This window comes from Macrobrachium rosenbergii, chromosome 4 (assembly GCF_040412425.1).
Source record: "Macrobrachium rosenbergii isolate ZJJX-2024 chromosome 4, ASM4041242v1, whole genome shotgun sequence".
NCBI classification, from domain to species: domain Eukaryota; kingdom Metazoa; phylum Arthropoda; class Malacostraca; order Decapoda; family Palaemonidae; genus Macrobrachium; species Macrobrachium rosenbergii.
The window spans coordinates 82940222-82967275 of NC_089744.1; positions in this window are offsets into that span (position 1 = coordinate 82940222).

Genomic DNA, 27054 nt, shown 5'->3' on the forward strand with positions numbered 1-27054 from the left:
CCTGCTTCTCCTTCGGCATACACTGCCTTGCTGCGGTGTTTGATGGCGAATTTTACTCCCTTTTTTTTTTTTTTTTGCCCCAGCTACTCCTTCTTTGCCTGCCTTGATGTTCTTAGTAAGGAACCAGCTGGATGACAGGACATGCCTCCCCAAGATGGTCCTTTCATCCTCCTCTAATAAGTCTTTTAAGGAATAGAAGACTGGCTTTCTGCCAAAAGAGAGCAGAGTAAAGCGTCTTTTGCTTTTCCTCTTTCTCGTCTTGTATGCAGGAGGTACTTGTCCTACGTGACCGAGTAGGCTCCCTCTTTGGGAGTTGCTGCCTCTTTCCAAGGGAATTTCTCTGGTCGTATTGGCTTGTCTTTTTGATCTGTTTTCTCGTCAACTAAAATCATGTTTACGTCCGCAGAATTGAATCTTCTGGTTAAAGACATATTTAAAGTATTTGAACTCTTCAGTTTCCTTGATTTGGCTGTGGGTGCATTGGCCAAGAAAACTGAGATCATCAAGATCTCACTTCAAGAAAGAGAAAGCATTGAATATATAGAAGAATACGACTCAAGACTTGCTGACACAATCATCTAGGTGTCCCAAGGACTCTTCTCTTTTTCAAACTAGGACCACCTCTCCCCTCCAGCAACAGTTTTTTTGTGGAGGGAGATCTCGGACACCATTCAAGTCCCGCTCAATGTCCGCCTTTCATCCGGAGCCACCAGGAAAAGCTCTTCCAAACCACATAGAAAGCGAGACAGAAGTATGTCATGCACCTGTAAGGGCCAGCTTACTAGAGTTTTGGGAGAGATGAGCAGAGCCATGGATTATCAGTGTTTTAAAGAAGGGCAATGAAGAGGCTTCCCCATCACTTCTCCCATCACATTCACAGCTTACTCAGTAGGCTCTGAGAGACGTTCAACCCTATGGGAGGAAGTCTCCTCCCTCATACACAAAAGAGCCACAGAAGAGCTTTGGGACATCAGCTTGGAGGGATGTTTACAATCGTCTCTTTATGGTACCAAAGGCATCAGGGGGTTGGAGACCAGAAGTCCCAGTTGAGCCTTTCTCAAGAAATCCTTTTCTGGGGATGACACTGAACTCGCGGGCTTTTTCGGTTTTTCCATCCCCAAGAGGATACCTAGCTGCTTTCAAACAGTCTGGGAGTTTTCTAACCCTATCGTCTTGTTCAGCTTAACAATGGATGAGTCTATTGGGGACTCTGGCTTCCATAGAAATGTTCGTTAGACTGGGCAAACTGCAAGAAGACACGGCCAGATATAAGAGTACTCCAGTTTTACCTTAAGGCCAGCTGGAACAAGAAGACACAGCCATACAGTCATGTTTTTCCGATCACCCTAGAGATAAAATCTGACCTGCAACAATGGTGGCTATCAGAAGAAGGGCTGTTGAAAGGGAAGTCTCTTCATCCTCTGAACCCTGACCTAGACTTCTCTTTTGATGCCTCAGACATAGTTTGAGGACCCCTGCTAAACAATCAAGAGGCCAGGGGGACATGAACTCCAGAACAACACAACTTACATATCAATGTAAGAGAGCTGAAGGCTGTTCAGCTTGGCCTTCAGAATTTTACGCACCTAGTCTGCAACAAGACAGTCATGGTGCAAGTGGACGATACCACTGCCTTAGCTTACATCTGCAACAAGGCGTTACCCATTCCTTCCCTCTCTGCCAAGCTGCAAGAGAATTACTGCTGTGATCAGACCAGAACAAGTTACTGTTATCACTCACTTTATCCTATAAAAGTTGAATGTGATGGCGAACGAGCTGAGCCGTCAAAGCAGGTTCTTCCCATCAAGTGGACCCTGGATCTCCTGGTATGTCTAGACCTGTGGAAGTTGTGGGGCAAGTCAGTGATAGACCTGTTTGCCACCTCCAGAAACCATCATCTTCCTCTGTTTTGCTCGCCAGCCCCGGATCCTCTTACACGGGCCACAGACACCATGTTACGGGATTGGCCAAATCTGGACTGTTACGCCTTCTCACCTTTCAGCATGATCAAGGAAGCGCTGAACAAGTTTGAAACGCACCACAACGTGACTTTGACCCTCATAACCCTGTTTTGGTCTCTGAGGGGGTGGTTCCTGGACCTCCTATGTCTGTTAGTGGACTATCCAAGACTGCTTCCCCAAAAAGTATCGCTACTCAGACAACCCCACTTCATAAGACATTACCAGGGTTGCCCATTCTTGCTCTGACAGGCTCCAGTCTGTCCGTAAGCTTGTCAGAGCAAAGGGTTTTCAAGGGAAGCTTCAGACTATTGCAAAGTGCAGAAACAAGTCTTCTAGCCACGTCTATCATGCCAAGTGGTCAGTCCTTCGATGGTGGTATCACAACCGCAATGTCTCATCTTCTGAGACCAATTTGACACAAATTGTGGATTTTCTCTCTTTTCTCAGGAATACCAAGAACTTGTCTTCCTCTAGCATTAAAGTTATTGGGCAATGCTTGGCCCCATTTTCAAGCATAGAGACCTGGATCTCTCATCGATCTCTGACGTTAAAGACTTGGTAAAGTTTATTACGATGGAACATGAAAGAGACAACACTTTGGTCTTGTGGAATCTGAATGTGGTCCTGAAATGGCTGACAGGCCCATCTTCTGAGCCCCTTTGCTCTGCCTCTCTTTGGAATCTGATGTGTAAAACTCTCTTCCTCTTTGCTTTAGCTACGGCTAAGCGCATCAGCGAAATGCAAGCTATTGACAAAAGAGTGGGTATTTTCTCAAGGGGATGCTGTTTGCTCCTTCACCTTAGGCTTTCTGGCCAAGAACGACGGCATGTCCAAGCCCTGGCCTCACTCATTCACTGTGAAGAACTTAATTGAATTTCTTAGTCAAGGGGGAAGAAGAGAGAGTATTGTGTCCGGTCAAAGCATTGAGATACTACCTGAATAGGACAGAAAAGATCAGGGGCCCATCTAGTAATCTTTGGTGTTTATTAAAGAACCCATCTCATCCTCTATCAAAGAATACTTTGTCGTTCTTTGTAAGACATTTAATTTAAAAAAAAAAGCACATCCCCAGATCCAGGGGGACATTTCACCAAAGTTTAAAGTGAGAGCACACGATATCAGAGCGGTGTCTACTTCCTTGGCTTTTAGATGTAACGTCTTTGACCTTCATTATCCAGTCTACCTAGTGGATGTGCAAGTCCATTTTCGCTTCTCACCACTTAAAGTAGTAGACACAGTGTTTAATGATTGCAGTACTTCGGTCTGTACTCTGTGGCTGGCATGGTATTAGGTGAAAAATCATAGGAAGCACTCTTTTTTGAGTTTTGAGGAGTCTTAGTGGATAGGTTGTGGTTTTTAACAAGTTTTTTCAGAGTAGGTGACAATATTGTCTGGTTTTTTAGGTTTTTTAATGTCGGTACTGCTCCCAGGGCAAGGGCACCTTATTATATGCTTTGTTAGCCATCAAGCATCTCCTCCACTACAGAGCCCCCACTTAAGTAGAGGCGCTCCACAGCTCAACAGCCACACCACCACGGGTTAAGATGAGCACCAACCAGAAGCAGTATTCACCTGCAGTAGCGCTCTTACCACGTAAGGAAACGACAAGCATTGCATACAGTGCTGGCAGAATTTCCTATTTCAAGTTCACTAGAATGGTTTAATGTTTTGGAGTACAGGAGGTGGGATGCATGAACATATCTACCCCAGAATGTAATGGTAATGAATTTGAGAATAGACAAGATTGCTAGCTTTAAAATAATGCCTGCTGAATCCTTACCTGATAAGTGAGCTGCTGCAGGAAGATAATGCCTCTGCATGGCACTTGTCTTATCATATAGTGGTATAGCCAAGAGTCTTCTACTATTTCAGAAATAACCACTACCAAACTATAAAAGAACTGGAGGGTACTCTGGGCACATTGTACCCCCAGGCTCCCACTAAAAATTCAACACCCTTGTTTCAAGGCGAAGATTGATAGGAAGGATTGCTTCCTACACTTCCTTCCCCAACACCACACCAGCCACCAAAAACAGACCCAAAGTACTGCAGTTATCAAATATAGTCTCGATTTCGTTTATATAATGCCAAGCAGAAACTGACTGACAATTCCAAAAAGTGGCTTGCAGTATGGAAGAGTGTCACAAATTATGCTTGAAAGCTGAAGAAGTTGCTACTGCCCTGATTTCTTGTGATTTCACTCTACACAAGGAAAAACCTCGTCTCCAATCAAAGGATGAGCTTCCGAAATGAGATTTCTGAGGAAGAATGCCAGGGCATTCTTAGACAGTGGACGTGAGGGGTTCTTAACCAAACACCATAAAGCACTAGATGATCCACCGTACTCTTTTGTTCTGTGAAGGTAATACTCAAAAGCCCTTACAGGACACAAAACTCTCTCTTCCTCATCCGGGCCAACAACATCTGACAAGCTTTTAATGGTTAAAGAACGTAGCCATGGTTTGGACAAAGATTCATTTTTGGTCAGAAATTCCAGGGAAAAGGAGAAAACAGCATTCCCTTGAGAGAAGCCCACTCTTCTGTCAATTGCATGGATGTCACTGACCCGTTTAGCTGTCACCTAGGCTGCTAGAAACAGGGTCTTCCTAGTTAAATCTCTTAAAGAGATTGAGTGTAATGGCTCAAAACAGGGACCGGACAACCATTTAAGGACCACGTCTAAATTCCAAGGAACTACCGTCACCTCTTTCTGTTTTGTAGTATCAAACAATTTGATAAGGTCTGGCAAATCATGATTAGAAGAGAGATCTAACCCTCTATGCTGGAAAACCAGCCTAACATGGCCCTGTACCCCTTGATTGCTGTCGAAGAAAGGCTTCTGTTGGTCTTCAAATACAGCAGGAAATCTGCTATTTCTGCCACAGATGTTTAAGATGAGGAAACTCTGTGGGAATTGCACCAAGCTCGAAATATTGCCCACTTAGCTTGATATACTCTGTCAGAGGATTTGTGTCTGCATTTGACAATAGCTTGTAAAGCTGATTTTGAAAAACCTTTCTTTCGAAGGAGTTCCCTGACAATTTGTAGCCTGTCAGGGCCAGAGTAGACAACCCATGATGAACCACCAAAAGTGGGGTTGTTCGAGTAGATGATGCTTTTGAGGTAGCAGTCTTGGGAAGTCCAATAGTAGTTTGAGAAGGTCTGGAAACTACTCCTTCGTTGGCCAAAATGGTGCTGCGAGGATCATTGAAACATTCTGTTGTAGCTGGAATTTGTTCAACACCTGTCTTACCATACTGAGAGGTGGGAAGGCATAGAAGAGTTTGTCGGACCAGTCCTGAATCATGGCATCTGTTGCCCATGCTAAAGGATCTGGTACTGGTGAGCGAAACAGAGGAAGTCGGTGGTTTCTGGAAGTAGCAGAGAGGTCTAGGATTGGTGTCCCCCACAGTTTCCATAAATCCTGGAACACCTGATGATCCAAAGTCCATTCTGTGGGAAGCACCTGCTTCCCTTGGATGAATCTAGTCAGAAGAGTTGTCCAGCTTCAATCCATCCAAAGACTAAGCTTCCTTGCTATCTCGTAAAGGGAGAATCAGTGTGTTCCCCCTTGATTCTTTATGTAAGACAGGGCAGTCATGCTTTCCGAATGGACCACCACTGTCTTCCCAGAACTTCCATGCTGAAAAACTAAAGTCCCAGATGTACTGTTTTCAATTCCTTGGCATTTATATGGCAGTTTCTCTGTTTCTTGAAACTTCCTTGTTCCCAAGAAGAGCTCCACAACCTAGGTTTGATGCGTCAGAGTAAAAGTCTAGGTTGGGGCTCAAAGGAATAAGAGACTTCCCCTCTGCTAGTCTTCCTTTTAAACTCCACCAGCGCAGGTCTTGCTTGATCTTGGGGGATATGTGGAATTTGAAGGTGTCAGGAAAAACTTTCCTGTCCCAGCTGATCCTTAAGTAAAATTGAAGTGGTCATGTGGTCTGTCTAGGTGAACGAACTGCTCTATGGATGATAACATTCCCAGAAGGCTCATCCACTTGTTGGCTGAGCAGTGATCGAGGTTGAGGAACTTGTTTACTGTCTTCAGACAAGACTTCACCCTTTTTGGGGATGGAGAAGCCTGAAAACTTCGAGAGTTGATCAACATCCCTAAATAGAGAATCTGTTGAGCAGGAATCAGCTGGGACTTCTGAAAGTTGATCATCAGCCCAGATACTGAGCTAAGATGAGCATTTGTTGAAGGTCCTCCGAACACTTCTCCCTTGATTGGGGCCGAAGGAGCCAATCGTCGAGATATAAGGAGATCTTAATACCCATCAGATTGAGCCATTTGGCAAAGGGAGCGAGAACCCTGGTGAAAACTTGTGGTGCTGTTGAGAGCTCGAAACATAGGGTGCAGAACTGAAAGACTTTGTCCCCGTAGACAAACCTTAGATACTTCCTTGATTCCTGGTGTATTGGAATATGAAAATATGCATCCTGAGTATCTATTGATGTCATCCCATCCACTCTCCTTAGCAAATGGATGACAGTACAGTACGGTTTGTCTCTGTTGTGAACTTTGTATCTATTGATGTCATCCACTCTCCTTTCTGAACTTTGTTTTCTGTATGAAGACGTTCAGGGCGCTGATGTTTAAACTGGGCCTCCAACCTCCTGATGCCTTGGGCACCACAAAGAGACAATTGTAAAATCCTTGGGAATTCATGTTCTTTATTATATTTCTATCTCCCCCTTTCTGAGGAGGGACGAGACTTTTTCTGAGAGGGCTGAAAGCCTCTTTGAGCCTTTGGAGTATGCTGTCAGTGTTACTGGAGAGCTGACTAAGCAAGGCTTTTCTGGGAAAGGAATGGAGTATCTTTCTATCCTTCCTTGAGAACATTGACTATCCAAGCCTTGGCCCAATTCTTTCTCCATCTCTCCCAGAAGAGGAGGAGTCTGGCTCCTACTGGTGTTCGGAGGGGAATGTTCTCACTTGCGAGAGGACATTCCGGAGGATGACTTCTTGATGGCTCTTGACACAAATCTGTTACCGGAACGAGATCTGTTACCCCGAAAGGGACGTAACTGTGAAGGGGAAACAGTCATGGGGGGAAAGCATCGACATCTCCTTAGGGCATCTAGAAGACTGCTTGAGAAGATCCTGCATACTCTTCTTGTGCAGGCCAGACAAAATCTCCAGCACAGTCAACTGAGGAAACAAATGAAGATGGTCTAGAGGGGAAAACAAAATTGCAGACTTTTGAGAGGGAGTTACTCCTTTAGAGGTGTATGAACACCACAGCTCCCTCTTTTTAAGAACACCCCTAGTATAAAGGGAAGCCAACTCCTGAGAACCATCTCTGATCCCTTTATCTATGCAAGACAGCACCCCCAACCAGTCAGAGGAACTATCTTCAGGTACAGTCATGCAGTCTTTAATCTCTTGGGCTAGAGAGCCCACAGCCCAATCCATAAAACTAAGAACCTCAGAAAACCTTAAAAAGGTTTTTGAGAAGGTGAGAAAGTTCTGAAGAACTAAGCATGATCTTCGCTAAAGAAAAGGCAGATCTTCTTGAAGAATCGATTAACCCAGAGAAGTCCCTCTGGGAGAAGGCAGAGACTCCCAGGGAAGGAGCTCCCTTTGTGGCATACAAAAGGTGTCTCTTCTTGGTCAGCCTAGACAGAAGAAAACTAAAGATGGCACGACCTTGCTCCCTCTTCTCCGAAAGCCACCCATTCGATATCACTCAATGCTTGCTTCGCTGAAGAATAAAGCACTAACTTTGGCAGCTTAGAAGAGTCAGACGACTGTGCCTCCATCAGGAAAGCAGATGCAGGCGAGGAGGGAGCTGCAGGAGAAAAGAAGGTAGCTAACAGGTACCTTAGCAGTGACGTGTAAGTGGAAGGATTAGTGTCCTGTACAAGTACATCTTCATTGTCAGAAGACACAGGCGACAAGGCCAAATCCATGGACTGGGGAGTCCAGGGAGCCTTTTTCAGCTGGCTCAAAATGCTGTCCAGCTTGATTTGGATAGGGTCCACTGTAGAAGGCAACTGCGCACTAACTGAAGGCTGAAGCAGGTGAGATTGAGAAGCAGGAGAATCACCAATGACTGCTTGTGTTCCAGCATGAACAGAAGCGAGAGAAGCATCAACAGTGGTAGAAAGGCAGTCGGCTGAACACGGGCGCTCAGGTGCCGATGGGTGCTTTGTAACAGTCGGGCCTCTGGGAGACACAGAGCATTCGGTCAACAATGGACACTTGGGTGCTCGGGTGCTCTATGGTGCTGAAGAGAAGATGGGCACTCAGAAACTGAAGAAAGCCCGGGTGCTAATGGGCACTTATATGCCTTAGGGCATTCAGATGATGTCTGGCATTTGGTAACAACGGGGCTTCCGTCACTACAGGGCACTCGGGAGCCAAGGCAGAGTCAGGCACTGGAGGACGCTCAGGAGAAGATACTATGTGAAGCTGATCGTTTGTGAGATGATGAGTGCTTAGAAATCACATTCTGACTTTCCACTGCTAGAGGAATGGAAGAAAAATGCTCTGATCTGTCCCAACTACTACATGAAGGTCGGGGACTATCCAAGGTGCCCTTAGACTTCTTGCAAGGTGCTGGAGAAGAATGCGAAGCACCACTAGCACGTCTTTTCAGAGGATGTGACCGGTCTAGAAAGCGCCATTGCTGCTTAGGAGAAGAATCCTTCAAACTTGAGGAAAAACAGTGAACGTCCAAGGAAACTTCTTTCCAGTGGCATTTGGCTGCAACCTGGGATTTAGCAACAGGTTCAACTGAGGGGACGATTACCCGAAGGCAGACCCCACCGATCTCCCTTAGGCTAGCAGTCTGACTCCTCCCAGGTTTAGGGGATATGTCATTGACTTTGCCTAGGAGAATCGGTGGGCTGGGCAGCCACCTCCTCCACCAACACTTCACTTGCATTGGGCACTACTGTGCACTCCGGCTCACTCTTGTTATCCAAGAGCACTGTAACAGATGACGCTAACTGTGCGATGGATTCGACAGTCAACTCAAACCTATTATTAATCTTTAACTCAAGGCTGATCATGGGGTTGGGTTCGGAAGCAAGAGAGCCAGGCAAAGGAGAGGGTTGCACAGGAGAAGGGATGGCAGTGGGATTAATAGAAATCACAGGAACATTAGCATCAACATCAACATTATCAATATTCACAGAACTACAAGATTCCTGGCTAGCTAAAGATTTGCTGGTCTGCCTAGCAGTAGCCTTCCTCTTCTTATCCCCAGCCATTTTATTCCAATGTGATTTCAGAGTCTTCCATTTTTTCAAGTCCCAGTCAACACATTCGCTACATCTTAATTCTTCTGAATGCACCTGTCCCTTACAGCCTGTGTAGATCATATGAGAGCCATATGATTCCTTGGAAAGGCTGCAATACCTAAAGCTAGACGAACTTGAGTCTGACATTACGTAAAACCAAGTCAGCTGAAGTCAAAATCAGGATAAGTCAACTCAGTTAATGTTATAATTAAAGTTCTAAAAGAACCTAACACTATCTAAATGTGCTGTAATAGGTACCAAGACAGAATACTTCACCAAATGATGAAATACAAAAGGAAAAGACAAATACCAAAAATCAATAAGCTGTTGCTAACAATTGGTGTACAGCCATCAGCCAGCAGAAACAGATTGAAGCCCACTTGCTAGTTGTTCTTCTCTTTCCCCAAAAGTGGGTGGGGCGAGTCACCTACCAAAACAAAATAGAGCAACCCACAAATTTCAAAATTTTAGCTGCTGAGTGAGTGAAACTAATAGCAATTTAATTACTTGGTAAGTTACTTAAATAAAAATAACAACTAATAATGTACAGAAAAAGCTATATTTTTAACAAGAAAGATCAGAAATTCCATATAACCATCCTGGAAGCAGAATGGGGTATCCAATGTGGATTATCATTTCTTTCCACAAAGTAAGATACTGACATTAATTTTCCAAATCCTTACATTCGTAGGACAGGTTGTAAAAGAGAATTTCAGTCATAGATGGACTTTTCTTGAGATGTTTAACTTGAACAGTTCTTTGAGCTCTTCCATGGGTCCCTTTGACCCCGAGCTGTAGCACATTTTTACACTTCAACTTTCATCCATTCATTTTGCTCTTTTTGATAGTGTAGTTGCATGTTTCGTCCTCAAGGAGTTACCTTCCATGGTCTACCAGAACCACCCTTACTTTGGTACCTGGGCCAGAAGGCAAAGTGGAATGCAGACCGACATGTGGGTGGTGCTTCCTCCCACCTGTTAATAGTTGAGTACCTTGTCAATAAGTTTGAAAGGCTGTTCCAGCTCGCATTTGCAAGCTAAAATCCTATGTAAAGAACTTCAGGTTTGTATTTTTGGAAAAATACAAATTACATTTAAAATTTGCTATTTTTAACATAGAAGGAATCATATTATTTCATAACATTGCTTTGTGTTCACATTAAATTTACAACTTTGGCTGGCAGAATTTTTCCCCTATGAGCCTGTTTTTGTTATTCAATAATCCACACACTTTTCTTTTAACTTCCTAGCTAGATTTCAATGAAAGAAAATTTTTTATGGGACTTCTACTACATGAGGACCCTTGTTTGAATTTTCCCAAGCTCCCCCCATAAAATTGTAAGTCTCTATGTAAAGAATTAAGGTTTGATTTGTATAAGAACAAATAGCAAATTTTTAAAGTAATTTGTATTTTCCCTAACATACAAACCTTAAGTTCTTTACCTTTATGTCCCACCAAAATCCCAAATGGAGTGCAGACCAACAAGTGGGCGGGGCTTCCCCCTTATTGTCGGTAGTTAATGACCTTGTTAGAAAGTTAAACAACCATTCCAGTTCGCATCCACTAGCTAAATCCCTATGTAAAGAACTTCAGTTTTGTATGTTAGGAAAAATATAAATTATTTTAAAAATTTACTATTTTTGTAAGAAGAATGAAGGTAGTGATCTGGCAACAGGCTTTCTTTTGCCCCTCTCATGATTTGAGAATTATCTGATGTCTGGCTGCCCCCATACTTGATACCTATTAGGAAATAAGAGAGAGAGCTTTTTTTATTGTAAGATTAATAAATAAATAAAAATAAATAAATAAAATTAAATAAATAAATAAATATAAATAAATAAAATTAATTAATAAATAAAAATAAATGAATAAATAAAAATAAATAATTCATGACTCATGAGCCATTGCAATTAGAGAGGAGCTTTTAACCATTGTAAAATCCATATATAGTTTATTTGGCAATGAAATTAAGTGTTGATGAAAATTAATGCCTATTACAGTGTTAATATTGGAATGAACCTATCAAGTTTTATATTTAATGATTTTATATCAAAGTAATTTTCTGTTCCAGACAAAGGGGAAGTTTTTGGTTGGGGTAATAATGAGTATCACCAACTCAGTTCTGTAACGCAAGAAATGCAGATTCATACATCTCGTAAAATGGAGTTGCCTGGCGTGGGGCGAGTAGTTGATATTGCATCTGGAGGCACTTTGTGTTTGGCTCTTAATGGTAAGTTTTTTACTTATACTCATTTTTCTGAACATATGTTAACGTTTTGAGATTGTAAACAGAAGGGCATGGTGCTTTCTTTACCTGCAGTAAGCATGAGACTCAAGTGTTCAGCGCTGTAAGTCTTTTTATACTAATAAAGCATCCATAAACAATATCAGTTTATCTGTCCACTTCTAATGTAACATTAGTTATGATCCCAGTCACAGTTTGAAGTGGTTGATAAACATAGCTGAGAATGTATGTACATTGTAGGTTTACCATATGTTTTGGCTAGTCAGCGAAACGACTGGAAGCCTTTCATCTGTGGTAATGTACATTTATGCACACAAGTTATCCTAACCCTGTGAAGATGGAGGCCATTTAATGAAACAAACCATCCAAAAAGGAAAGTGCAGGTTAAAATAATCATGTTAACAGGCAATCTTTTAGAGGTTGTTCAAGGTAATGGAGTAGCTCCATAAGTAAGTGATGTTTCGGTGGTAAGAAAATTAAATTTACAACATGACAAGGTACTTACTACCACTGTGATTGCTATGGAATCCAAACTTCATTACTTTATTAAGATCCTAGATCCAGCAGTTGTATGGAAGAAGTTGCAAGACACTTGGACTAATAAACTAATAAACTTTGTCTTAAAAGGAAATTTTACAATAAGAGTTTCAGTGAAATTTCGACTAATAAACTTTGTCCTAAAAGGAAGTTTTACAATAAGAGTTTCATTGAAATTTTGGAAGAAATAGCCATCAGAGGGATCTAGTAGAAGAGGAGGATAGGGTTCTTAATTCACTGTCCTCATTTTGTGACAGGTATGGTAGATTAGTTACAGTTTTATAAGCTATGAATAAAGTGCCATCTTGGGAGTCAGTCTCAGAACAACTATTACATGCAGAAGAAAAACTTGAGAAAAGTAAAGGTAATGATTTAAGTGTCAGTGAAAGTAAAGTTTTGATAGCCAAAAAGAATTTCAGAAGACCTGTCAAGTGTTTTGAATGTGGGAAGACTAGCCATGTCAGGAACTGTTATAGGACTTTTGAAAAATGCAAGAAATTTAAAGATAAAGATAAAGTCATGTAAATACAGGCAGTCCTTGGTTATCAGCGATCCGGTTTTATGGCGCTAGGCTATTGATGACGATATCTGGATTTTCGGTGCTGACATGCGCCTATCTCCGGTTATTGCCTCCAATCCCTTATTATCGGCGCCGTTAACTGGGAATCGGCGCCATTATTGCCAATTTTCGGTTATCATGCCGTCAGGAATGGAACCCCCGCCAATAACTGGGGACTGCCTGTACTGTTGTCACTAAATCTGATGATGAGGTTACTTTGTTTGCCAGTGCTTTGTCTACAAATGTTGTCAATAAAGACTGTTGGATCATAGATTCAGGTAAAACTTAACAATACTGCTCAAAGTTTGTTTATATTTCTACTTCAATGAATGTGAAAGTAGATGATGGTAGACACTTGGCTGTAGTTGGAGAGGGTTGTGTACTGTTGAAAGTCAACCTGCCTGATAAAAAAAGTGAAAACTTGTGTTCTAGAGAAAGTGTTGTTCGTTCCAGAATTCACACGACTTGATATCTGTTTCTCAGGTTGCACAAGGTGGGAAAATAACAAGTGTCTATGATCTTATATGTAAGATTTTTAATGAGAAAAATGAGCTAGTGGCTGTAGGAAACACAATAGGGATATTGTACATGCTTAATTGTTTTAATAATGCAGCTGTTCCTTTTTCAAGTGTTTCTGAAAATGAGATAATATGGCATTGTAGATTTTCCAATCCTGGGATGAATTATTTAAGGAATTTGGTCTCCAAAGGATATTGATTGTAAAGTCACTAAAAATTCTTTTGTTTGTAACAACTGTTGTGATGGTAAAAACCTTAGAGATTCATTTCCAAGAGCAAAAAGTAACAAGCAGAATAAAGTTTTTGACTCAGAAAAGGAGGTTAAATAGAAGACTTGCCAAGTAACTGATAACAAAGTTGTCATTAATGAGACATCTAGTTAGCAAAAAGTTGCAAGTGGTGGACCCTAGGATGCAGTGTGCAGTTCTTTGCTATTCATTATCTACATGATTGAACTGGGCTTATGGCTGTAAGAAAATAAGCAAGTTTGTTCATGACAAGAAATTGAATATAACTGATGTAACTACAGCAGTAAAACAGTCACAAGAAACTGTAGGAAATAAGTGAATGATTAGTAAAACAGCATATCCATTTCAGCTTGGGAAACTGCAAAGTCATGCACATCGGTAAAAAGCAATGTCGTCAATGCAAACCGCTTGATAAGGGGAGAAAGATCTGGGAGCTGTCATCACCAGTGACTTATAACCCGCTGAGCAGTGTATAGAAGTTGAAAAGAAGGCCAGGAAATTGCTAAGGCACATTATATGTCAGTTTGCCATAAAAAAACAGAGACCATATAAACTTTATAAAATGCATGATATCCTAGAATGGTTAAGAGGCCAGAGCAACCAAATAATACCAGCAGTCAGACACAGTGGATATCATATGTGATTAGAGCGCTGCAACCTGCACTCCATAAGAAAGCATTGATATAGAGGCCTGTTTGTAGAAGCATCAAGATACTGTAAACTACATGTTTTTATATAAGTAACTTACCAAGTAATTACATAGCTAATGTATCTACCTCATGTGGCAACTTTTTGAATTAGTGGTAGCACTCTTTTGTTTTTCTGCCTCGACCTGTGTCACCCAGTGAAATGGTTCCAATAGCACACATTTCTAGGTATAACATTAAGTAAATATACCAGAGAAAAAGTTATTCATAATGCCAGGGTTACTACCCTGGATTGATCACTACAATGGTGTCGATACACTAAGGGGCGAGTGGCAGCCACTATCACAGGACATGCTTTTGCCCAATAGATCTCTCCGCTCAAAGCCTCATCATGGGAGAGCCGTTTAATACTACCTTCCATTCGCTACTCCCTACTACTCGCGCTGCCATCTTCATTCCAAAATTTAGCACAACACGAGAACATCGTGGTTCCTCTTTTTGCTAGTTTTTGGTACTTTTTCCAGTTGTAATCATGTCATCCCGTGAGGATTTCACACCATCTAAGTTGAGTATTATATCTGATTGGTTTTTAAATGCGAGAGAGGCACAGTATGCATGAATTGTACGTAATATATGTTTACTACAGGTGCGCAGCCGAACATAGCGCCATGTTTGCCTCTGTTGCGTTTTCGACCTTCAGTTTCCGCAAATTAGCAGAACGAAAATCTGCTGGATATTATCCAGTTGCTCCATTTCGGTTTTTGAAGCATATTTTTGAGAGAAATTACCTTGTCGCTGGTGCAGAGGCAGGGGACTTTTGTATCATGGTTTGAGCCAGGTCTGTATTTTTTTCTGACTGGAATTTGAGTCTTTTTATTAGTTTCTTCCTCCACCAGCGAAGTTGGTGCCTTTTCGATGGTAAGCATATTATCATGATTATAGCTGATGTGTACAAAGTAGACTAATTTATGGAGTGTCAGCGGCAGAGGTAGGCTGACGGGACCTTCTCTGCCACCGAATCATTTATGTTTATATATAATCTCAATGTCATGGATGGTTAACATTATATTTTATATTATTTTGCTCTGGTGAAAGAGATGGTTATAAAGGTAGTTTGTAGCCTAGCCTACCTGACCAGGCCGTGATACGGTTTTGGAGGGTTAGGCTAGGCATGACATGCGCTTTACACGATGCTCAGGCTACCCAGCTCACTGACCAGGCCGCTTTACTTGTTTTGGAGGGTGAAGAAGGTGGCAGAGAGTCCTCCCATTTTACACTTAACCCACCTGACCAGGCTGTTAGGTTTTGGAGGGTGAGGTTAGGCTAGTGAGAGAGTTCCTCATTCACACTTAGCCCACCTGACCAGGCCGTTAGGTTTTAGAGGGTGAGGTTAGGCTAGTGAGTGGGGCTCCTCATTTCACACTTAGCCACCTGACCAGGCCATCTGGTTTTGCGGGTGAGATCAGGTTAGCAATGGCGGGTCTACTCTCCCACTCCTGTATACCAATCCTAGCCCCTTCCTGACCAGGCCAAAGTTTTGGCTTTGGAGGGTAGGCTAGAACAAGGAAGTTTAACTCTCCTGCTTTGCCGTATTTAGTCATAGTCCCTTCTTACCTGAACGTATTAGAATCGGCTATTTGGTGACGTTGCCTGGGCGACATCCTCGTAAGAGGAAAGTCTATCGCTTGAGCTGCACTCCTCCGTGATAGGGGCTGTATTCGCTTCTCGGAGGGTGCATCCACCTGACCGCCAAGCCGCCCGGGCCGGCTTCCGCCACTCATCTCCCCTTTCCCTTTCCGGGCCAGACTAGTTCGGGCGATGTCTCGTTAGTTCGCTACTAACTACTTATAGTAGTTAGTAGCTGGAGTGTCGAACACTGTCCCGTGAAAGCAAATAGGAGTTACGATACGATAGAATTAGTTGTTTTAAAGGTACTTGCGTACATCGCCAAGCTTGAGGTGCAGCGGAGTCTCCGCCGACTAGTCGGGTTCCTCGTATGTTACTGTCCAATTAACTACTCCGTGGGTATGGTTTCGCGTATTTTACGGTTTCCATTATTTGGTTACTGCCTTGGGTGATTTGAGAGATGAACTATATGCGCAATACTCTATTTTCGCCATATTACGAATCACATTTATGTGACACAATGAGATTTCAGTGATGTCACGTGTGGAGTAAATATAGAGTACTTGCTTAGAACACAAACATATTAGTTAATCATCCCGTAGCATAAATCTGGCGTTAAAACAGACTTTGCTGCCGAACTCGTTCGTGGATCCCCAGCCTTTGATGATACCATGTACCATCATTCCACTTTACAGATGGTACATTGTCAGGAGCCAGGTTGCACGCCGCTCCAACAACCCCGCGGACATGAGGTGTGCCGCCGTGACTCCAGCCGCGCGTGCGTTGGAGACCTGGTTGTTTGGCAACGACTTGCTGTGAGATTTGTTACTTCTTACCAGCCGGGTAACAGATGTGTCGTAAGTGACAAGAGACTGCTAACCTTTGTCCTTTGGATTTTATTGACTAATTTGATATATGCGAAAATATTGGAGAATATTTTTAGCAATTAGTACAAGTTTACCTCCTCTTCTCCAGCTCCAACCAAGGTCCGAAAGCCCCTTCACTGTCGTAATCTCTGAAGACCTGGGTCACGGATTTGGAAGGAATGTTAATGCCTGGCAATTCTATGTACTGTCAGAGGAGATTTGCAATCTCCTTTATCCGAATGCTCGGATCGGGCCGCAGTAATCAAGGACACGCCACTCATTATGCAGGATCAGGAAGAGACGACCCCCAAGACGAAGATCTGTGCGAAGAGGTGGCGAAGAAGTAGCGCCATCAACATTCACGCGGAACTGATGAGCGATGACCACCAGGTAGAAGGTAGGTGGTAAGTGAGGCAGGCAGAAGGTAGTAGGAGTAGGTCTGTCTTATCCAGTTCACCTCTTCGTCCTCTTTCAGGGATTCTCCAGTCAGCTAACCTTGGGGACAGATCCCGGGTCTGTTATCCCCAAGGTGAAATTCCCCAAAGAAAGGACTTACCTAAGCCTAGACTAAAGGTCTAATCCGCCAGCTCCCTAGGTCGTCACTGGCTCCCAAACCAGTGACGCCCCGCAAGGCTACTCCGCTCAAGGGGTCGAGACCAGAGTTCAAGGCTGCTTCCCACAGCCTAGTCACTCTGAGGCTTTGGCCGACCTGCTGATGCAGAGGATCGACCAGCTGGGCTGAGCTTCGCTACAGACTTCGCCCAGCTTGTCACAAGCTTAGAGACCCTTGCGGACAGTCAGTGTTGTCATTGGTACAGAGTGATGGAGACCCAGGAAATTTGCTTGCTGGATTCATCCAATCAGCAGTACAACAGTCATATGTTGTCCCGATTCAGACTGCCTCCTTTGATAAGAGGAACTTGTGGCGTGCTGGCCCTGCATGCCCGCTGCATAATGACACACTGACCATAGAGGGAGCTGGGTACTGCCGCCTGGAAGAACTAGGAGTTCTTTCCACAACCTAGTAGCTTCCTATCCAGGCTATGCCAGGTTAACTGAGGCGGCCTGGGATTAGATCCGATAAGGTCCCTAAGGAAACGGTCATCTTCCTAAGGGACTGGTGCTTTAATCCAATTCTGATGCGCGCTCACTGATTGGGAGTGCGAGAACACTAAACTTACCTTTAGAGGAAGTTTCACTATGTTCTCTGCAGGTGGTTTCATTCGACCCTGCACTACTAAGATTGCAGAGCTGACCTTCAGGCTGGATGGATGGCAAGCTCCATACTCTTCAACTCCGAGACAGATCCTACTTCCCCTCTTCCCCAGAGATTCGAATGTTGGCTGGGAGCCCGCGACGCTCACGGGGAAACTCGATCTCCGAGGTGCTCTCCACCCTGTTCAGCGAAAGCAACTTTCCAAGATTCTGGAGGCTCTAAGCCGAAGACGGAGTATGAGGCAACATGCAGGTTGAGTCGCTTCCATTCATTCCGCCACTATCTCAGAGGTGACTGCACTAGTATATGCTGACGCAATCCACTGTTTCAGGTTCTCGAAGTCATTACTGCATCCTCCAATCAGACCTTTACATGACTTTGTGGTTATGTAGGCAGAACCAGTCGAAGCACATCTTTTCCACGCCATTCATCAGACATGAGCCCAATAGGGACTCATGAAAAGTCTTGATCAGGACCCAATCCTCTTTCCCAGTGGATGAGGTCAATAAACATCTTGGCAGAGGCAACCAGAGCTAACCAGAGCCTTCGCTCCGGCTAGGGTCTTCCTTTCAAAAGGAAGTCCTCTGAGACCTCCCGGACCTCAACCTGTGGGAAGCAAGAGGTTCAGAGATCCCCAGGACTGAATGTGAAGCCTCAGGCTCAGACTGTGCTTCAGGCACCGGGTCTCAGATTGGACAGCCTTCACATTCAAAGCACTGCCTCAGCAGCAATATGTCCCAGCACAGCCGCTCAGCAGCCGCCTGCCAGCCTTTTTGTGACGTCTCCCAGCTTTCAACGCTCGTTTGAAAACCAGGCAGCCGCAGATACACAGGGACAAGTAGGGGTAGTAGAGCCAGAGCCGCCACAGAGTGTAGAGCATGCCGAGACCTTCACAAGGTGGGAAGAGGAGCCCGAGGAGGAAGAGGAAGTAAGACCTCCAATCACTGAGCCTCCTCAGGTAGGCGGAGATTGTATCTCTTCCGGGACCGCGGACTCCAGTCCATGGGCCCACAGTATAATTTCTCGGAAGGTCTGGGATGGAGTTGGCAAAGGGCCTCTTCTGCCAGTCAGATTCCATCAACCTCCATCCAAAGACTTACTGGACTATAAAAGACCTTCTGCAAAAGAAGGCAATAAAGAAAGTCAGACAATTTGAAATTTCAAGGCCGCCTGTTCAGTGTCCCAAAGAAATATTCAGACAAGCACAGCGAGTAATTCTAGACTTGTCTCGCCTCAACTTATACATTCAATGCGCATAAGCTCGCATGCTTACAATCTCGCAGGTACGACCCTACTTCCCGTGGGTTGTCACCACCTCTAGATCTTACAGACGATATTATCACATCCCGATTGGCAGAAATTTCTCTCCTACCTAGGGTTCAGACTAGGAAAAAAAAAAACAATCATACTGCTCAGTCATGCCATTCGGCTCAACATCAGCGCCCAGAATATTTACTCAAACTGGCAGAGACAGCAGTTCAAGAACTATGGGTCAAGGGATTATGCTGGCCGCATACCTGGACGAGCTGGATAATTTGGGCATCCAACGCCAAGGAATGAGTTACAATAATCACAGTAATCAACTTCTGGAATAATGGATCCCAAATAAACAGGAAGAAATCTTGTCTAGTTCGCTGCTCAATTTCAGTGGTTAGGAATCCAATGGGACTTAAACACACACAAAACTGTCACTCACAGCCAAGAGGAGGGAACAGCCAGTTACCAGGCAAGTTCTCAAGAACAAAAGGCATATCTCTCTACCTAGGAAAGAAGTTCTAGGCTCTTCAGTTCACAATAGTAACAGACTTGCTACTAAAAGCCAGACTGAAGGATATAAACAGGGTATGGCGGAAACGAGCCAACAGCAGAAACAGAGACAAGATGTCTCTAATTCCGCCGATATTGAGGAAGAGGCTTTGACCATGGTCGACAGTCAAGAGTTTGGCGAGGTCAGTGCCTCTTCAATTTCCTCAGTGATCCATACGGGATGCTTCCTAAGCGGATGGGGAGGGTACTCCCAACACAAGAAAGCTCCAAGGAACATGTGGTCGGCAGTATTCACCAGTTCCATATCAACATTCAGAGGCAATGGCAGTATTTCTAACATTAAAGAAACTACGCCCAGCCGACAGATTCACATCAGACTGGTACTGACAGCGCAGTGTTTGTACATTGCCTAAACAGAGGCTCCAAGTCGAGCCATATCAATCATGAAAATGATTGTACTTTCTCTGGGCAAGGAAACATTTGGCACCTGTCAGCTACCACCTGGCAGGTGTCTAAATGTCATTGCAGATTCAATTATCCAGACAACTCCGCTGGAGTCAGAATGGTCCTGGACAAGACATCGCTCGAGTGGATTTGTCTTCAGGCACCGGTCTCCAGGCAGCGACCTGTTTGCCACAGAGAACAACCACAAGGTTCCATGTTACGTTGTCTCAATTCAGACCCTCTAGCTCATTTCACAGATGCGATGTCAATCGACTGGAACATGGCAAAGGATCTATCTGTTTCACCAATAAAACCTATTGGAAAGTTCTTACACAACTCAGATCATTCAAAGGTCAAATAGCATTCCCATGGCACCCAATTGGCCAAAGAGCAATTGTTTCTCTTCTACTGGAGTTGAAACTGGACAAGAACAGATCCCCAATCCAAGATTGACACAAGTAGTGCAAACTCGGACTGTGTCAGCTTCCTCAAGAATTCTGAGTGCCCTAGCTTTATGGACTTTATGAAGTTTGCAGCTCAGAAAGACGCTGACATTGACCCTCTCAATACACTGTTCATAGAATCAGATAAGAGGGAATCTACACTTAGACAATATGACTCAGCAGTTGGAAAAGTAGCATGACATTTATGGAATCTGAAGCTCAGAAAATGACCATTTAATCTAGCAATCTCTTTCTTCAGATCATTATTTGAGAAAGGATTGGCTACTAGTACTATTACTACAACAAAATCTGTTTTAAGAAAATATTTTACATGGCTTTAATATCAACCACAGAATCACACTTCAACCATGCCTTCATGTGCTCGTTTTAGGCCAGCAATCCGCCCACACACGGTTTCCTGGTTCTTAAATGACGACGAATTGGCATCGTGACACTGATAACGGTAATTATGTACATACCTGAGTCTGTTAAGGAAGACGCTTTTAATAAGTCTAGCCTCAGGGGCTAGAATTTCTGAACTATCTGCTCTTTCTAGAGAACCAAATCATGTTGATTTCCTCCCATCAGGAGAAGTTCTGCTGACTCCGGATCTCAGATTTCTAGCAAAGAATGAGGATCTGCAAAATAGATGGTCTCCTTGGAAAATTACTCCCCTTCCACAGGATCTATCTTTATGTCCAGTTAACACTTTAAAAGTTTATTTAAATAGAACTTAAAAGAACTTCGGGCCCTTTGTTAGGGGAAAATGTGGGCACTATTTCTTAAAGGCCATCAGGCAACAAATTCTTTATTTTATTAAACAGGCTAACCCGGAATCAGTACCCCAGGTACGTGATATTCGGGCGGTAGCTACCTCAGTTAATTATTTTCACTATATGAACTTTGATGACCTCAAAAAGTATACGGGCTGGAAATCTCCAACAGTATTTAAACGCCACTATCTTAAGTCCCTATAGGCTCTTAAATATTCCACTGTAGCTGCAGGGAGTATTGTTCCTCCTGGTTCAGCTCAAGACTAGTATATATAACTCTTGCTTATCCTTATTGTAATGTAATTCTTGATTAAATTACCTATTGGTATACTCTCTCGCCATTCTCACTTGCATGCCCTTGCTTTAGCCTTTAGTCAGGTCTGCTTTCACAGCCTGACTCCTGCCTGTAACATTGATATCCTGTATTTAAGACATAACTTCCGCTTAACACAAGTATCTTGGTGTTGGTCATTTGGTATTTCTAGACTATGTGCCTTATAGTTTTTAATTATATTTTTGAACTTTATATTTGGGACTATTAAAACACAGTATTGTTCTCTAGTTTATTTAGCCTCCATTAAGGTAAACTCTGTGATGACACCTGCTACTATTATTGTATGGCTGTTTCTCTGTTATTATTTCACTGGGTGACATGTCGAAAGCCCAGAAAAGGATTTTGACAACGGAAAATCTATTTCTTTGGGAAGACCTGTGTCACTCCAGTGACTCATCCCTTTATTCATCCTTTCCACCCGGATAGCATACCAAGCTTGGAGGGTGCTAATTTTGGGATGAAGATGGCGGGGCTTAATAGTAGTAGCTTGAGCGAAGGTAGTAGGTAGAACGGCCTCCCATGATGGGGCTTCTTTGAGAACGGAGAGATCTATTGGGCAAAGCATTCAGAGTAGTGGCTACCACTACTCTTCTTTAGTGTATACGACACCATTGTGGTGATCGAATCCAGGGTAGTAAACCCTGGCATTATGGATAAGCTTTTTCTCTGGTATTTTTAGCAATATTTATACCTAGAAATGTGTGCTATTGGAACCATTTCACTGGGTGACACAGGTCTTCCCCCAGAAATAGATTTTTCCGTTGTCAAAATCCCTTTTATCTAGTTGACAGCCCCGCCCACTATTGAGGAACACAGGAACAACCTGGCAGCCAGTACTCAATTTGTTTCTGCCAGCCATGGTGTGAACATTGTGCCATTTGCAGCAGCCTTGTTAGATTATTCCAGTTGTTATTTCATATTTGGTGAAGTACGATTGTTTTGTTCTGGTTGCGCTCAGGCTATAGGCAGTTTATTGTTATAATTTTGATTAGTTTTCAACAGATTATTTAGAATTATGTTGGATTTTAGTAGTTCTAATATTTGCTATTGCAGCAAGTTAGGCAGCAAGGCTAGGCCAACTAAAGCTTGCTATGATTCTCATAGGATCTGTACTAAATGTAGGGGGCAAGATTGTAGTATTGATAAGACCTGTAAAGAATGTTCAACATGGGATAATAAACAGCGAAAGGTTCTTAAGTCTCATTTAGACAAGTTAGAGAGAGATAGAAAGAGGAAAGTGGCTTCTAGAGCCGAAAATCGCTCTCATAGTTTAGAGGTTACACCAAAACCTAGTGTAGTGGTTAGCTCTATCACTCTCCCTTCTACTCCTATTCCTACTGTTTCTCCTACTACTGGCCCTCATACTGTACAACCTTCTACTCTCTTGCCTGGCTCCCTTGCTTCCGATCCTGATGCAGTCGCCAGTCTTGAGTCTAGAGTTGATAAGAAAATTAATCTAGTAAGTACCGTTGCTGATTTGGGGCTTCCCTTAAAGTGACTATGGAAGTTTTCTGAAAAAGTGTAGAGTGACAGTGCATTGCAATTGTAGGAGGTGGCTATTCACCCCATCAGTTCTCCTAGACCGAGGTCCTTGTCCTGTTCCCCCAAAACCTGGGAGAAGACATACCAAAAGTCCAAGGGAGGCCGATGGGGCTTACCCACGGGTAGTCACCCCCTCAGCCACACCTTGTTGTCCAGTCCCAGGTGTCAGCAGACAGCCATTGGAAAGGCTTGTCCAGTTGTGGTGGTAGTATGGAAAATTGGGTTTGTTAGTCTATAATTATTTGATTCATTTTTATTTGTTCTTTTTTTACTTGCAGCTTCCTTGAGTATGTTAGGGTAGACTGAAGGGCTCCCCTTCACCTAAACTGTGGAGCAAGAAATCAAAGAAGCACAAATGTAAGAACAGAGATTTTCCTTCAGAGGACAGTGGAGTAGAATATTATGAAAGGGACGGTGAAATGATAGTAAAAGAATTAATCCAAAGAAAGAGAAATTAGAAGAGCAGTTGAAAATAGAGGAAGAGATGAGGCAGAGGTGAGAAAAAAATCAGGAGAGAATGCGAAGCTGCCAGATTGCTGAAACAAAAACACTTGGTCAGGCCGCCCCTCTCCCTGTTCCTCCATACACAGCGATAAATCGTAGATGGTGCCGATCTCAACACACTTGTAGCAAAGAAAGTTCGACAGCAGTTGGAAAGGAACAAAAAACTAGTAGTTGGTCTCTCCAGTAGGAAGAAGGATATCGACAAAATAATACTGGCTGATGTTGAGCAAGCTAACTCCCAATCTGAAGAAGTAGTCTCAGAGACCATATTTGGGGGAAAACTGTAGTATTGGGATTGATGAATTAGGTTGGTGTTCTTGTTATAGTTGTGGGAGGATTGCAGATTAAGATTAATGAATTAGGACAAGGTTCTTTTTTATCGTCGTTGTAGATTGAGATTGGTGAATTAGGTTAAGGTTCTTTTTGGTGGTTATTGTAGATTAAGATTGGTGAATTAGGTTAAGGTTCTTTTTTGATGGTTGTTGTAGATTATCACTGATGAATTAGGTTAAGGTTCTTTTTGGTAATCGTTGTAGATTAAGGATGATGAATTAGGTCAAGGTTCTTTTTGGTGGTCATTGTAGATTAAGGTTGATAAATTAGGATAAGTTTCAGTTCTGTAGGGTAAAGTAATAAATTTGGTTAAGGAAAGTCAGGGTTTTATTTAGTAACTTTTAAATTTGTTCCTATCATCCTGCACCAGTTGTGTCAAAGAAAAAGTCCTACATAATAATTTAGCGCCCAACGTGGGGCCTTTGATAGTAAAGTAAGAGTGGGGTGCATAATTGGAGATGGCAGAGGAAGCAGGTTTGGAAGGTGTTGGGTCAGGTGAAGGGGAGCAAGGTTGGAATGAGAGGTGGGATAGGCTGACAAGCATCATGATCAGCCTGCAGGACAAGTTGGAGGAAGCCCAGAAAAGCGAAGATAAATTAGTTGCAAGGATGGAGGTAATGGACAAGAAAATATGTGGGTTGGCCAAGAAAGTGAACGAAGCGGCTAAGAGTGTTGGGAAGGAAAGTGAGAATGATGACGTAAAAGGTGCAATGGAAAGGATCCCTAAGAAAGGAAAGGAAGTTCTTGCCATGGATGAGGACGGCATGAGTGCGGTGAGTGAAAGTGATAAGGAAGAGAAAGGTAAGAAAAGTGAGGGAAAGAAGAAGAGAACACGAAAGGGGAGAGGTATGAGGAAAGAGGAGTTGAGTTTCAGATTTGGAGGGGTAGCTCTGACTGGGAAGTTGAGAATGATCGGAAGTAGTAGTAGTAGTAGTAGTAGTAGTAGTAGTAGTTAGTAGTAGTAGTTAGTAGTAGTAGTAGTAGTAGTGAGGCAGAGGAGAAAGAGGCCAAAATAGTGTTCCTGAGGGAGGTTCCCTGGATTGAGAAATTTTGCATTGGGAAGGGGAGAGACGTGTGAGTTTTTTGATGAGTATGAGAAGTGTTGTAGGAAGAAGTATGGGGAGAATGAAAGTGTGTGGATGAAGCAGCTTGGAGAGTTCTAGGAAGGGCGGTTGAGGATGTGCTATAGAAGTCCAGTACGTGTGAGTCCGTGAAGGCTAAAGTGATTAGGCAGGGAATGAAAGGAAGCACTGTATACAAGAAGGATGATAGGTTTGAGGAGGCAAAGATGAAAGCCAGAGAGGTTAGAAGCTTTGTCCAGAAGGAAGTATGGAGAGGAAGGAATTGAGGAAAACAAACACCTTATGCGGAAGTTCTTAGCCACCATTCCAGAGAAGATTAGGGTAATTTTGAATGAGAAGAGAAAAGATTGGAAGCGGTGGTCGGGGAAGAGCATAAAATGGGAGGATGTTTTAAAAATCCTAGAAGACCTGAGAGTAGATGATGATGAACCAAAGGAAATGTACGTTGGGTCTGAGGTGGTAAATGGAAGGACGTATAAGGACGCTTTGGTGGGTGAGGAGATAGGCGTGATGTGGGCCTTGTTGGAGGAATGTGGGAGAGACTGGGTGGAAAGAGGAAGAAAGAATGTTCAAGTGAATGTAGGGAATAATGGGAAAAGGAGCTAGAGCAGAAGCCAAGAGAGGTTTAGGAGTGTAAGTAGAATGAATGTGAATGTGAGGGCAAGTCAGATGGGAATGAGTAGTGGAGTGTTACAGGTGTAGAAGGACTGGGCATGTGAAAGTGGATTGCAGATGGGCCAATGGCGAGTGTTTTGGCTGTGGAAGGAGAGGGCATATGTCGATGAACTACCTGTAAGTGAAAGAGTTGAAGTATTTCGGCTGCAGAAGGTGGGGCATCAAGTGAGAGACTGCCAGAATGGAAGGAGAGTAGGAGTAAGTGGAAATCGTCGTGGAAACTGAAATGAGTGGGCATTTTGCCAGGACATGTAAGAACCCTTTGAGTAAGTGTGAAGGATGTGGAATGGAGGGTCATGTGAAGGAAGTCTGCCGTACCAAACCGCAACCCCAGGGAAACTAAGTGGGAAGGGGGTTTACTGTGGTGAGCCCTCTGGTATGGAAGGGATAGATGTGTTGCATGTGAGAGAAGGGTTTGTAAGTGGGAATGTCTGTTTTTGGGAACAAGTAGATCGTTGTTTGTGTGTTGTACAGGCAGTCCTCGGTTATCAGCGGGGGTTCTGTTCTGGGGGTGTGATGATAACCGATTCGGCGATTTCAAGGGCATATTGGTGCCGAAAAGCACCGATTTTCGGTTATTGACACCTCTGTTAGGTATGTATAAGTGCCGATACCCAATTATCGGTGCCGATAAGCGGAAATCAGCAATTTTCGGCGCCGAAAATTGCCGATTGTCATCGCTAGACAAGCACTGTAAAACTGGATCGCCATTAACCGAGCCCACCGTTAACCGGGGACAGCCTGTAGTAGAATGTGGTGGATTGTTACTGAAAGCGTTAATTGATACTGTTTATAGCGGAAATGTGGTTTTCAGAAAGGCGTATGAGAAAATAAAAGTAAATGTAGCAAGGAGGGAGGAATTTGCTGGATGCATAACAGGGATTGGAGGATTGGAAGTAAAGGTGTGCTTGAGGTTTGTTGATTCGGTTACGGTTGCAGGAATAAGGTTGGAGGAGGAGAATTTTTATGTTGCAGATAGAGTGAATGAGAGGTATGATATGTTGTTAGGGTACACATTTTTGAAGAAAATCAGGATAAAAATGTACCCGGAACAAGAAATGATAGAAATACGAATGGGGAGTGAAACGAGTGTGAAGTTGTATGTGGAGGAGGATGGATAAGTAAGTTTGAAGATGGTTCCTGGAGTGGAGGTGTATGCAATGGAGGACGTACAATTGCCAAGAGATTTAGGGAGTGTGTGGAGTACGGAAGTAGGGTGGAGATCCAATGTTGGAGTTGGCATAGAAAGTTTGGGTGAAATATTCATTTTGGATGATAGCTCTGCGTGTTATGAGATAAGGTGGGTCGCACATGTGTTTTATGGAATTATGGATGTAAAGGATCCAAAGGTATGTACAGGTGTGTAGGGATATGAAAAAGAAAAGTTGGAGAGGAATACATCTGGGTGATAGACTGGGAAGCTTAAGTGTGGTCGATTTGAGTAATGATAAACACTTTAAAGGATATGATGTGATGGATGAAG